Below are 13,134 nucleotides of genomic sequence, written 5' to 3' on the forward strand. Positions count from 1 at the left end.
TGAATGTGTTAAACACAATGTGCCAATATATTTTGTGATTATATTGCAGCATCCTTTTTTCCTTTTTTTTTTTTTTTATTTATTTTTATTTTTTTTTAAGGCAAATGTTTAAAAATCCATCAATTTTGATTACATCTCATCTTAAGTCATTGACTGCCATTGACGGAAAAAAACGTCAAATAATGCATTTTTGCTGGGCTGGCAGTGAATGTGTTAAATATATTAAATTTGTGCCAAAAAAACAAAAAACGCTTCAACTAGAAGTGACACCAGTACACGAATGTTACATTTAGCTATGTTTATGTTTCATATATGAAAACAATTCACAACCTACTACGTAATGAGGTACACAAGAAGCAGCATACACATAAAAAATAAATACTACCATGCACCACAAACCTGGAACAAGGCAAAATGGACTAGATGAAAAATAGATGCATTCAGAGCCCAGATTATTATAACATATAGAATATATAATAATATCAAGATGGCGTAAAGTTTCTGACATGTTCCACACTCTACAATGTTGTTAATTAATGTGTGTGTTGATGCCTTTCCTTGTGTAAATCACATTGAGTTGCCTTGTAAAAATGTGCTATACAAATAAACTTGCCATGCCTTGCCTACACTTCGTCAGCTTTCAAATGAAACCCTTTTTGAAAAATAGCTACACTCGTTTTGCGTTAAGTGAATTTTATACACAAGTTGGCACTCAGTGCTGGCATTCCTCTCCCTCCTGACAACCCTCCCGCAAGGTTCAAGGACTCACACAGCCTCCCCGACACTTAGGGTACCAACAAGAAGATCTCGTCCCTGTCCAATTCCTGCCACATTTGGACTTTCCAAATTTTAAGAGACTGTTTATCTGTTACAGGTCGCACACATGAACACAAAATAAATCCGGTATTACTATTTAACAGTTCTAATTGTATTGCAGGGCTGGACTAGTACAACAACAACAACAACAAAAACTGCCATGGCATGTTGGCATTGATGCGTCATTTTGCTGTCTATATTCGAAATAGATTAATGCACTGGTACTTGTGAATTGGCCCAGTATCTTGTGGTAAAATGTAGGAAAATAATCATGTAAAAGCACTGCACTTTGTGCACTTTGTAGGCGATTGTGTGAGTTCTCTGCAAGTGTTACTACTCTTTCAGTTAGGTTTTGTTTGTTTGCCGGTCTGTTTCTTTTTATTCATGCGCGCACATCTTGGTTGACTACATCCCATGTGGGAAAACAACGTGGATGTTGACGTCATAATCTACTGGGTGGTTCTAAAATGAAGTTAATTGCAGGCGCTCGTTGCAAAGTGAAGTCGCATCTTGTTTGATTTCATTCCATTTTGCAAGAAGAAAGACTTCATTGTCATTATGCATCGCAAACTTTTGTGCAGTAATCTTCAGCTCCTTGACACAAAACATTGAAGAGACAAATAGACAATATATAAAAGCAAGCTATTAAACAAAAGAACAGAAAAGTAGAATGCTGCACAGTGTAACACGTGACGTGACAAATCGACGATATATAAAAGCAACACAACAGAGAAGTAGGATGATGTACAGTTTATTACGGTAAATGTAGCAAGTTACACTGGTTTCAGATTTTATTTTATTTTTTTAAAGCCAGTACAGTACATTTAAGTACAGTTCAATTGTTATCAACTTTCAAGTACAAAATATTTGCAAGGTTTGCTTTCAACCAATATGCTCCAGTGCCTTTCTAATCAATTCCTGTGCTTCTATCAGCTTTTCGACAAGAGTCTGTGGATGGGGGCAAGGGGGGCAATAATAACGATCATATGGGAAGTATGGGTAGCCTGGGTGGATTGGAAATCCCACGGAAGGTGGGGGTGGTGGGATGATTGGAACTCCTGGGGGCGATGGCGGTGGGACATCTGGGGTATCTGGGGTCTCATGCTCAGTGAACTGGAGGAGTCGTCTAATAGTGCCATCGAGTTGTTGACTTCCCCCAGGAAGGGTTCCTTAATCAATGGAGGAGTTTGATCAGATGATGACAACAAGCTCCAAAATGGAAATATTTGCTTCAGATTACTTACCAAGAAGTAGGAGTACAAAAACAAAAGTTTGGATCATCATTATGCCTCTCTGTTCTCTGATGTCACGAAGCAAATGTTGTATTTGCTGAAAAAAATAATGAGAAAACAGAAAATATTCTAAAGTGAAATGCAGCTTACTTCCCAACTGGAATTTCTGAAGTGATTAAAAATGCCACTGTAGGAGTATTGATGAGGATATTTGAACAACATTATTATTATTATTATTATATAGAAAAAGTACTCACCACGTTCAGTCAAGTCCGCTGTCAATAGCCTGAGTGGGGCTCGAATGCGTCGGTGCTGGTCCTCCACCAACTTTTTATAGTGCGTCCCGGCCTGTCGTTATCATTATAAAAGAATGTGACTCGAAACATACATCCAACCCTCATTGAGTTGAGGCCCTAATTATTCAGCTATGACTTTGCATTTTGACGACAACAACTTGTTTGCTAATTAGCACGTAATCAAGATGGGAATCTTACCAATTCAAATTTCTCTTTAATTGATCAATTAGCAGACTCACTCATCACACTATCTCGAAAGGTGAGAAGTGGCCACCATCGTTGTGGACTTTTCTTAAAGGGATACTTGACTCATTGAGCCATTTTCAGCAGTAAAAAGTTATTTTGTCCAGAATAGATTTTTACAATGTTGTCATTTTTTTCAACTAATACTTACATTCCTTTAAAAACATTTTTTTCCACTTGCTATCGACTGAAGATGACATCACCTATGCTGAGGAAACAGGTAACGACCAATCATGGCTCAGTTTGCTGCCCAAACAAAAGGTGATATATCCTCAGCACAAGGTGATGTCATCTTCAGTCAGCAACAAGTGCAAAAAATGTGTTTTTAAAATTATTAATTGTACATGAAAAATAAAAAAAAAAGTTATCAAAATCTATTCTGGACAAAATATTAGCTTTTTACTGCTGAAAATGGCTCAATGAGTCAAGTACGTCTTTAAAAAAAAATAAATAAAAAATGGAACAAGCACTTCAAAAGCTCTAAAGCCCTCCATTTTCTTTCCCACTTGGGCCCAGAACCCTTCATTCTGGTCCCGTAACCTAGCTGTCTATGCTTTACAGGACTGGAGCAAACTCCACCCATTCTAACCTGCTTGCATCTGTTTCTTCCCCTCTTCTGCTCGGCCTGGATCTTTGATCATGGCGCCTGATCTTAGACCTGTCAATCATAGGAGGCGCGGGGCCCCACCCAGACAGTCCATTTAAAAGTAGAATATGCAAAACAACTGTGCTCACATTCTCCAATGAAAACCAAATACCAGCGGTATTTGAGCACAAGGAACACACCTGGCCTCATTCATTTCACACGACTCAAAATTGAAGACTCTTGTTGCTAAAGGCGGTTGTACTTCATTGTTCCTCAGTCAAGTCGCTCCTTGTTTGAATTCATTCAATTTACGAAGTGTCATGTCTGGGGTCACGCCAGGGTTAAATTTGAGTTCATGACCTGTTAAGTTTGGGTACATGACTGTAAGGTCAAGTGTCGGTTTTGTACAGATGTAACAAGTGTCTGTTTTTCTGATGTAACCATTATCTGGTTTCAACTGGAAAAACGATGTGATGTTATGTGATGTCTGGACCTTTATGATGTCACTCTTTAATCCTTTACTTAGTGACAACCAATCAGATCGATTAACTGTCGGTAGTAGCGTTGCCGGAAGTGTTTGCCGGATTATTGCTTTGTATCCCTCTGTGCAACTCTCTTTTTTTTCTCGTCTAGTCAAGTCTGTTCTATGCCTCTCGATGAGAATAAATAGTTAAAACCTTATTTGCGTCTGCGCTTTGGGATCCAACCTTCAGCACATGACACGAAGAAGAAAGACTTTATTGTCATTGTGAATTGCATCGCAAAATTTTGTTCAGTACTCTTCAGCTCCTTGACACAAAACATTGAAGAGACAAATAGACAATATATAAAAGAAAGTTATTAAAACAAAACAGCAGAAAAGTAGAATGCTGCACAGTGTAACACACAACAATGAAACACACAATTAAATGTTCAAACTGTAGCAAATTGCAGTGGTTTCAAATTTTTTTAACGTATAGTACATTTAAGTACAATTACAAGTACAATGTATTAGCACTAACGTTTTCCTTCAACAAGATGCTCCAGTGCATCAATAATCAATTCGTGTGCTTCTTTCAGCTTTCCTACAACACTACGTGGACGTGGAAGAAAGCATGCGGGGCATATAATCGGTTCTACTGGGAAGTGTGGATAGCCTGGGGGGAATGGAAATCCTTGGGGGAATGCGAGGGATGCGGCTCCTGATGGCAGTGGGGGGGATGGGGTTTCTGATGGCAATGGGGGGGATGGGGTTTCTAATATCAATGGGGGGGGTCGGGTTTCTTCATCATCATCTTCAGTGACCTGAAGGAGTCGTCTTCCAGTACCATCAACACTGAGTTGTTGACTTCCCCCAGGAAGGGTTCCTTAATCAGTGGAGATTGATCAGATACCGACCGATACATGACGACAACAAGCTCCAGATCGAAATACGGCATTTGCTTCAGATTACTTACCAAGAAGTAGGAGTACAAAAACAAAAGTTTTGATCCTCATTATGATGCCTCTCCGTTCTGTTGTCACTCAGCAAATGTGCTATTTCCTGTAAAAATGATGAGAAAACAGAAAAACATTCTAAAGTGGAATTCAGCTCATTTCTCAATTTTATCTTTTGTCATAATAATTATTATTACTATCATTATTTTATAGAAAGTACTCACCACGCTGAGTCAAGTCTCCTGTCAAGAACCTGAGTGGAGCTTGGTCCTGCACCAACACTTTATAACGCATCCCAGCCTGTCGTGATCATCGTAAAAGAATGTCACCCAAACGTACGTCCAAGCCTTGTTGAGGCGAGGCCTTAATTATTCAACTGCCACTTCTTTGAAGACAAGTAATTGACCTTTCTTAAATCACGCCCAAACGTCTTCCCCAAACGCCCCGTGGGCCGTCAAGCTCCTCTCTTTGCTCCATTGTAATACATTATAAAATCAATCCACAAAAACTTTGGTCAGTTTCAATAAAACTGGACCAAACATAGTTCCAACAAGCTGTGGCAATTTACATGCAAAAACACGTACATGCATATAAATGTCTAGCCAATTTTGGCCATCACTAAGTAAAGCAAAACTTAATATTCCTTGATTTTGCTTTGGGTGGAAAAGTGCTACCATTTTAGTAAATTGAGAAAAATAGTGTCCAATAAATTCTACATAATGGTGTTAAGTAAATTCAAAATAATGCACAATTTGTATTGAATAATATCAGGTAAATTCAACACAATTAATTTTAGTAAATTCAACATAATAATATGGAGTGAATTCAACATAACATTGTGTAAATTCTACACAACTATAAATAAATAAATAAATAAATAAATAAATAAATATCCACATGATCAATTTAATTGGAATAGTTGTGTGAGACTGAGACTGATCATGACCTAGTATGTAATTTGCGCCGGGTCTCATACTGAGAAGTGAGAACCCTTCATTCTTGTCCCGTATTCTAGCTTGTGTCTATTATGTTTTGCAGCACTGGAGAACAAACAAACAAAAACAAAAAAAACAGTCAGCATGGGAACAACGCACTGATGGCGTGAAAGTGGACTTTCAAGTAAATTGCGTGAGCTCTCAAATTATGCTAATGGAGTATTATTAGGCCTGACCTTTCCTTCTTATGTAATTGTTCTCTGCAGGTGTGTTTATTTTTATTCATCCATGCTAGCGTGTGCATGCGTGCGCTTGCATGTAGTGAGCGGGGATGGGAGGATGTTAACAAACAACCTCATAAAAGTAGACTGTACTGGGTCATTCTAAAAATAGGCTAATTGTATTGCAGGTTGTCTGTAGCTTGTTTATTTAAAAAAATATATATTTTAAAAATACACTAGCTTGCAACAATACAAACATTTAATGAACATTTAATTTAGTACTTCTAGCACATAACTCTTGAGGGAGCCCTTGTGCCTTCAATAGTGCCATACTTTGAAACTCACTATATACACAAAATCACAAAACGGTCTTTTTCTTTGGACTTGGCCCCAGCGCGTCATCCCTTTCCATCTGGGCTTATTTCTTCTGTCATCCTCACCTGGGTCTTTCTGGAGCTCTCTTGCCTGGAAAGATTTGAAAACCAGGTCAAGAAAGTAAAAACTCTGCCAGAGTTTGACTTTAGCCACAGGTGCTTCTCGTAATGACCTCGTTTATCTGCCAGGTGTGTACAAGCTACTTGTAGCTAAAGCTAAACTGTGGCAGGGTTTTTACTTTCTGGGTGTGGAATTGAAGTTGTACATCCAGTCTGTAATTGATCAGTTCATTGACTAACATCATACAGATGGAAACAACGTGACAAGTGGCCACCATCTTAGTGAAATTTTCCAAAAAAAATAAAATAAAAATCCTGCAGAAATAACCAGCCTAATGAGGTGAGTGGCGTTTACAGAAAGGTGACACTGGCGTGTGGCACTCTAAATTGACACCCCAACACTTAAAGTGTACCAACAAGGAGTTCTCCTTTGTTTGTTTGCCAGTCTGTTTATTGTTATTCATGCACTCACTTCTTTGTTGACTATATTTCATGAAGAAAAAACAGTGAAAACTTGGGGACAACATGGATGTTGACTTCATAGCAGGTGTTCCTATCCTTCTCATGTCTTATAGTTTGTTTATTTTTATATTCCTGCCGACTTTATTGTTCCTCAGTCAAGTCGCTTCTGGTTTGAATTCATTCCATTTACGAATAAGACTTTATTGTACATTGCACTTTAAGCCTCTTGACACAAAACATTGAAGAAACAAATAGAAAAAAAATATATAATGAAAGCAAGTTATTAACATAACAGAGAAGTAGAATCAAACTGTAGCAAGTTGCAGTGGTTTCAAATTTTATTCATTTTAAGGCAATACAGTACATTTAAGTACAGTTCAAACGTTTTCAACGTTCAAGTACAATATATTTGCACTTAATAATTTGGAAATATTTGCCTTCAACAAGATGCATTTGGAATCAATTTGTGTGCTTCTTGAAGCTTTTCGACAACACTGGGTGGTCGACGGCAAGCTGGGCAAATGGGAACCCAGGGAGGCCAATTAGTTGAATGTGGACCACGAGGTGGTGGATTGGGAGGTTGAGGTTGAGTTGTCTGGTGGCACTGAGGTGGTATTATTAGTGACCTGGAGGAGTTGTCTACCAGTGCCTGCATCGACACTGAGTTGGTGACTTTCCCCAGGAAGGGTTCCTTAATCAGTGGAGGAGTTTGATCAGATACTGATACATGATGACAACAAGCTCCGGATGGAAATATTTGCTTTAGGTTACTTACCAAGAAGTAGGAGTACAAAAAACAAAGTTTGGATCATCATCATGATGCCTTTCCGTTCTTTGATGTCACTAAGCAAATATGATATTTCCTGTAAAAATGATGAGAAAACAAAAATGTTCTCAAGTGAAATTCAGCTCATTTCTTAATTTTGTCTTTTGGTATAATTATTATTATTCCTATTATTATCATAATATAGAAAGTACTCACCAGGCTCAGTTGTCTGCCGTCAAGACCCTGAATGGAGCTCGAATGGAGTCTGCGTCGGTGTTGGTCCTCCACCAAGACTTTTATAATGCATCCTTACCTGTCGTGACTCATGATTATCATAAAAGTATGTCACCCGAACTTACATCCAAACCTCATTCAGGCAAGGCCTTAATTATTCAAATGCCATTTCTATATGTTTTGCAGACAAGTAATTGGCCTTTCACAAACCACACCCAAACCCCTCAGCTGTGGACCTCCACCAAGCAAAAATGTCTCCTGTTTCTTCTGAAGACGTTGTAGCTTATGGTCACGTCGAACAACTGCTGGTTGCCACGTACCGCCAACTGACCCAGACGATTTCTCCTCTTCCTATCCAGGAAGATCGTTTGCTCCTCTGTCATTGAAGTGTTTTTGGTTTTGCTGTCTTTTCTTCAGCCACTCGAGAATTGTGTAGCTCTGGCTTGAACAGAGTCATACTTGTTGGTAGTTTGGTTTTCAGTCACCTGTTTACTTGTCTTCGGAAGTCTTTGCTATTTCTGCATAATTTGAGTGGTCATCTAATCAACATATAGCAGATATTCGTCCTGGTCGAAATGAAACAAATCAAGTTCAACCTTTGCACACAATCTGTCTGATATTTCATGACCGAGCTTCTCACCCTATCTCAGAGCCCGGACACCCTGCGGAGGAAACTCATTTCGGCCACTTGCATCAGAGTCTTGATACAGAGTCTTTGCAGATGCTGTTGTTTAATTTGAATAAATTCAATTTAAAATGTACAACAGCCATTTTGACTGCAGAGGCTACATTCGCTTTGGGTGAAGTGAATTTGTTGGCTTCTCTTTGCCACAGAAACAAAATGGCATAGAGAGTTTCTCACCATTTGAATTTCTCACTCAACACATCGCCAGGTGTCATCTTGCCTTTTGTCCCGTAGATCGAAACCGGTCACACTCAAAACATAAGTAGAATGAACTTCAATTCAAGTGGCGCCTGGCCACTTTCCCGTGAGCCGCCTCCCACGTGAATTATCTTAATTTGGTTTGGGAACATCTTGCTTCTCTGAATCTGTTGTTGTCATTCTTACCACCGTTTTGTTTTTTCATGAAAATTACCTGAGTGCAGTAAAGAAGTACTTGTTGGTCCAACCATCATTGAGGTGTGGCCTAATTGCCACTGAAAATGTCACAGACACAGACAAAAATTGTGCCAATTGAAGTTGTTCTTGCAGTCTGTAATTGATCACTTAAGTGACTATCATTATGCAAATGTAGAAAGGTGACAAGTGGCCACCATCTTTGCAATTAAAAATAAAATAAAAGAAAGAATGTGCCCTGCGATTGGCTGGCAACCAGTCCAGGGTGTACCCTGCCCAAAGCCAGCTGGGATAGGCTCCAGCACCCCCATGACCCTTGTGAGGGATAAGCGGTTAAGTCCTCCATGAGAGTGTGAAAGTGGAATTGAAATGATAGTATAGTCTTATTGTAGGAGCTTGAAGTGAGTTGTCAGATTAGGCTAATTGCATCACCAATTCTTTTTCAGGTGATTGTTTGCATGTGTTTTGATAGATTAGGCATCAGTCAGGTTGCTTTTTGGTTGATTACATTCAATGTAGAAGAGCAAAAATGGACTTGATAGGGGATTGTGTTAGGCTAATTGCAAGTGTTACTACCTTTTCAGTCTTGAGTTTTGTTTGTTTCGAGGCCTGTTCATTATTATTCATGCACGCATCCGATCATTTTTATGTCCTATAGTTTATTTTTATATTCCTGCCTACCTTCATAGATCCTCAGTCAAGTCACTTCTTGTTTGAATTCATTCCATTTACAAAGAAGACAGACTTTATTGTCATTGTACATTGCATCTTCAGCCTCTTGGCACCAAACATTGAAGAGACAAATATATGAAAGCAACTTATTAAAACACAACAGACAAGTAGAATCAAACTGTAGCAAGTTGCAGTAGTTGCAAATTTTATTCATTTTAAGCCAATACAGTACATTTAAGTACAGTTCAATCGTACAATATATTTGCACTTAATCATTTCGAAAGGTTTGCCTTCAACAAGATGCATTTGGAATCAATTTGTGTGCTTCTTGCAGCTATTCGACAACACTGGGTGGTCGACGGCAAGCTGGGCAAATGGGAACCCAGGGAGGCCAATTAGTTGAATGTGGGCATTGGGGTGGTGGATTGGGAGGTTGAGGTTGAGTTGTCTGGTGGCACTGAGGTGGTATTATTAGTGACCTGGAGGAGTTGACTACCAGTGCCATTGATGCTGAGTTGTTGACTTTCCCCAGGAAGGGTTCCTTAATCAGTGGAGGAGTTTGATCAGATACTGATACATGATGACAACAAGCTCCAGATGGAAATATTTGCTTTAGGTTACTTACCAAGAAGTAGGAGTACAAAAAACAAAGTTTGGATCATCATCATGATGCCTCTCCGTTCTCTGATGTCAATAAGCAAATATGATATTTCCTGTAAAAATGGTGAGAAAACAAAAATGTTCTCAAGTGAAATTCAGCTCATTTCTCAATTTTGTCTTTTGGTATAATTATTATTATAACTATTATTATTATAATATAGAAAGTACTCACCAGGCTCAGTTGTCTGCCGTCAAGACCCTGAATGGAGCTCGAATGGAGTCTGCGTCGGTGTTGGTCCTCCACCAAGACTTTATAATGCATCCTTACCTGTCGTGACTCATGATCATCATAAAAGTATGTCACCCGAACTTACATCCAAACCTCATTCAGGCAAGGCCTTAATTATTCAAATGCCACTTCTATATGTTGTGAAGACAAGTAATTGATCTTTCACAAACCACACCCAAACCACTCCCCAAAATTCCCCAAGTTCGGCGATAAGTTGACAATAAGCAATGTGTGCATTAAGTTTGAGCATGTGTGTGTGTGTGTGTGTGTGTGGGGGGGGGGGGGGGGGGGGGGGGTCCGGTTACCAACTACCCTAACAATTTGAATGGTGGAGATTAGAGTGGTCAACTTCCCCGATGTCAATAAACCACATGCTGTGCATGTTAATAAAAAACAGCAACTTTCCAGCGGTTGAAATGTTACTATCAGAGCTAAATCAATTGGATCCAATTCATTTTCAATGACCGTTTGGTAGTTTCGCCTACCCACAATGCACCACGCTGCTACCCATAATGCACCTTGATTTTAAGATGCACACTTTGCTAATAAACACACACATAATGGATAATAAGATAAAACAATTTACGTTGAATAACTTGATTATTATGGCAAGTTATGGCAAGTTTTTCATTCATAAATGCAAATTTGGAGAGACTAAGCCAACCTTTATTATTTTTTGAAGGAACTTCTTTCTTTTAAGGATTCATTACAATTCTGTAAATCTAAAAAGGCTGTATTGCTTTATAATGACATGATGACCTTTTCGTTTGACCCCATTGTTCTATGATGTGTTTCAGCTGTATGTTTCAATTCTTCTGTAACCCTGGAAGCTTCATTTGTTGATAATAAATGCTTTAAAAAAATAATTGAAAATTGCAGGCTTGTGTTTTAGCTCAGTTTGTTGCTCTAACATACATTTCTGGTCCTAAGCAAGTAATAGCATAAATGATAGCGCTCCTATTGAAGACTCTCGGTACTACACATGACATCTCCCCCATTTTTTTCCTTTCAGGGAAGCTTCCAAAGAAAAAAATACATGCATCACTTCTAAATACTGTGCACATATACAACTGGCCTGCAATTACTTAACAATACTGGAACTAAGCAATTTCACTGTAGCAACAAAACAAGTGCTAAACAAACTTGACTTGACTTTTTGCTTTTGATGTCTTTTCTTCAGCTGCTCGAGTTCCGGCTTTAATAGAGTCATACTTGTTGAAAGTTTGGTTTTCAGTCGTCTAGCTGCGCAGGTGACAATTTCACTCCATTGCATTTCGATAGTCAGTGTTTGCGACATATGGGTCATCTTGACTTTCTCTGGCTTTTTTGAGGAGTTTTTTCGCCGACTGGATCGCTCTTTCGCTTTGTCCATTAGATTGTGGGAACCCAGGACTCCAAGTGACATGTTGACTGACTTTTCTGGATAATTTGAGTAGTAATCAACACATAGCAGATATTCATCCTGGTCGAAATGAAACAAATGAAGTTGAACCTTTGCCGTGAGCCGCCTGCCAGGTGAATTATCTTAATTTGGTTCGGGAACATCTTGCTTCTCTGAATCTGTCGTTTTTTTCCACCCTGTTTTGTTTTACATGAAAAATTACCTCAGTGCAGTCATGAAGTACTTGTTGGTCCAACCCTCATTGAGGTGAGGCCTAATTAGTCAATTGTCACTGAAAATGTCTCAGACAGAAATTTTGCCAGTTGAAGTTGTTCTTGCAGTCTGTAATTGATTTACGTAAGTGACTATATCATTATGCAAATGTAGCAAGGTGACAAGTGGCCACCATCTTTGCAATTAAAAACAAATAAATAAATAAAGAAAGAAAATCCTCCAGAAATAGCCAACCTGAGGAAGTGGTGTTTACGCCTGTGAGTGTAAACTGCCACTGGCTGGCTGAAATGCTGACAGCAATGCTTGGATCCACCAGGAAACGGACCGCTTGTAACATACCTCCCTAGAAAAGTTGGCACTCAATGCTGGCCGTCTTCTCCCTCATGACAACCCTCCCTCGAGGTTCAAGAACCCAGACTCACCAACCTCCTCACCCCGACACTTAATAGGCTAAGGGTACCAACAAGAAACTCTCCTGATTTTGACGTCGATGTCACGTGTCCCAAAAATGGCCGTAAGCGCAACCATTTTGACATGATAGGCAAGGCAAGGCAAGGCAAGTTTATTTGTATAGCACATTTCATACACAAGGCAACTCAATGTGCTTTACACGAGGAAAGACAACACATAAGCATCAAGAAACAGTAGTTAACATTCAGAGGAAGAAAAATAAATGAAAATAGGTTACAAACTAACAATAAAAAATTTAACATTAGGAAGTTTAAAATGATAATGATAAAAATAAAAATAAAAATAAAAATAATAATTAAAAAAACACTTAATTAAAGCTGTTTAAAAGTCCCTAATCAAAGGTATAAGAAAAAAGCAAAGTTTTTAACCTGGATTTGAAAGCATTTACACTCGGTGCTGACTTCACTTCTGTTGGTAGCCTATTCCATCTGTGTGCAGCAAAACAGCTAAATGCAGCTTCACCATGTTTGCTTCGAACTCTGGGTTCCACTAGTTGGCCCAAGTCTGTGGATCTCAGAGCCCTGCTGGGTTTGTACTCAATCAGCATTTCTTGGATATATTCAGGATTTAGTGATTTATAGACGAGTAGCAGAACTTTAAAATCGATTCTACAGCTGACAGGGAGCCAGTGTAAATCCTTAAGTACTGGAGTAATATGTTCTGATCTTTTTGTTTTGGTCAGAACTCGAGCTGCAGCGTTCTGAATGAGCTGCAATTGTCTCATGTTCTTTTGAGAGAGTCCAGTCAGAAGACCGTTACAGTAATCTA

At 38.9% G+C, this 13,134-nt stretch overlaps 5 long non-coding RNA genes across 7 annotated transcripts; 1 reads left to right on the forward strand and 4 right to left on the reverse strand.

Annotated features, from left to right (window-relative positions):
- Positions 1–1,589: 1,589 nt before the first annotated feature.
- Positions 1,590–3,621, reverse strand: LOC144009565 (uncharacterized). 3 transcript variants are annotated; one of them, XR_013280966.1, is made up of 5 exons: positions 3,374–3,621; positions 3,177–3,245; positions 2,306–2,396; positions 2,061–2,145; positions 1,590–1,985 (listed from the first exon to the last, which is right to left on the reverse strand). It is a non-coding gene; the product is annotated as an uncharacterized LOC144009565 (long non-coding RNA). The 3 variants fall into 3 exon arrangements; XR_013280967.1 differs by having other exon boundaries at positions 2,543–3,621; XR_013280965.1 differs by having other exon boundaries at positions 3,177–3,620.
- A 230-nt stretch (positions 3,622–3,851) lies between these two features.
- On the reverse strand, positions 3,852–6,306 carry LOC144009623 (uncharacterized). The gene is made up of 4 exons (XR_013280985.1): positions 6,186–6,306; positions 4,814–4,889; positions 4,610–4,695; positions 3,852–4,519 (listed from the first exon to the last, which is right to left on the reverse strand). It is a non-coding gene; the product is annotated as an uncharacterized LOC144009623 (long non-coding RNA).
- Positions 6,307–6,378: 72 nt separating this feature from the next.
- LOC144009791 (uncharacterized) lies at positions 6,379–7,959 on the forward strand. Its single transcript, XR_013281046.1, has 3 exons — positions 6,379–6,519; positions 7,613–7,747; positions 7,828–7,959. It is a non-coding gene; the product is annotated as an uncharacterized LOC144009791 (long non-coding RNA).
- On the reverse strand, positions 6,999–7,853 carry LOC144009790 (uncharacterized). The gene is made up of 3 exons (XR_013281045.1): positions 7,624–7,853; positions 7,417–7,504; positions 6,999–7,332 (listed from the first exon to the last, which is right to left on the reverse strand). It is a non-coding gene; the product is annotated as an uncharacterized LOC144009790 (long non-coding RNA).
- A 1,659-nt stretch (positions 7,960–9,618) lies between the features above and the next one.
- LOC144009729 (uncharacterized) lies at positions 9,619–10,363 on the reverse strand. The gene is made up of 3 exons (XR_013281023.1): positions 10,224–10,363; positions 10,017–10,104; positions 9,619–9,932 (listed from the first exon to the last, which is right to left on the reverse strand). It is a non-coding gene; the product is annotated as an uncharacterized LOC144009729 (long non-coding RNA).
- Between the last annotated feature and the right edge of the window lie 2,771 nt (positions 10,364–13,134).

The sequence above is a fragment of the Festucalex cinctus genome, chromosome 20 (genome assembly GCF_051991245.1).
Source record: "Festucalex cinctus isolate MCC-2025b chromosome 20, RoL_Fcin_1.0, whole genome shotgun sequence".
Taxonomy (NCBI): domain Eukaryota; kingdom Metazoa; phylum Chordata; class Actinopteri; order Syngnathiformes; family Syngnathidae; genus Festucalex; species Festucalex cinctus.